The sequence below is a fragment of the Penaeus monodon genome, chromosome 25 (genome assembly GCF_015228065.2).
Source record: "Penaeus monodon isolate SGIC_2016 chromosome 25, NSTDA_Pmon_1, whole genome shotgun sequence".
NCBI classification, from domain to species: Eukaryota; Metazoa; Arthropoda; class Malacostraca; order Decapoda; family Penaeidae; genus Penaeus; species Penaeus monodon.
In genome coordinates this window covers 6,663,039-6,663,791 of record NC_051410.1, presented here as the reverse complement: position 1 = coordinate 6,663,791, position 753 = coordinate 6,663,039, and the positions used below count along the sequence as shown (strand labels likewise).

Sequence of the window (753 nt, the reverse complement as noted above, 5' to 3'; positions counted from 1 at the left end):
AATGAGCTAAGTTTTAAGGACGTTATGCTAGAGTTGGTTAGGTTGTAATCTGCGGATTCGGTTTATTTAGGGGAACTTGAAGGTATGTATTTACTTACAAATCATCAATTTTAGTTTAGGCACTAACATGCAAATTGATTCCTTTAGTTGTGCATTTAAATATCATTTAAATCAAGGTCTTTTCCTTCACATTTAAACCGATTCCACAGATTTCACACAAAATAGTTTTATATATAGCATTTAAGATAAAGGAAGGTGTTAATCCGCAATATTCAGTTATCTTTATGGGAAAAAATCATGTAATTTTTTAAAACCTTGGCTGTTATAGTCAGTTACACCTTCGTCTCTTTATCACACTACAGTATAATGCACCCTTCAGCTGCAGGTATATCAATTTACTACACACTGTCGAAATCCCTTTATATACCGAAGCATCTTCTATTAGACAAAAGGTATGAAGGAGGATGAATAATATCTCATTCCTGCCTTTCCTACATTGGCTACGATTAACTAATGTCTTGTAATGAGTTGAATGAACCAAAATCCGTAAGGTAAAAAGGGTATGAAACTGTGATTACTTTTTCCCTTCTAATATTAACATTATCAGATCACGATAATCTACCTCACCTACTCTACAAGCACTAATAATTCACTACTTAATTATTCATAGTTAATACCATCTAAGACTATGTACAAGCTTTTTTTTCGAACCGGTCCGAGCATGTCACACCATGAGGCTCGAAATAACTCCGC

The 753-nt window shown here is 33.9% G+C and overlaps 1 protein-coding gene across 1 annotated transcript in view; it reads right to left on the bottom strand.

Moving 5' to 3' along the window:
• LOC119589311 overlaps positions 1-753 on the bottom strand; it is a gene marked incomplete in the record, with an annotated part of 61,041 nt that overhangs the window by 11,918 nt on the left and 48,370 nt on the right.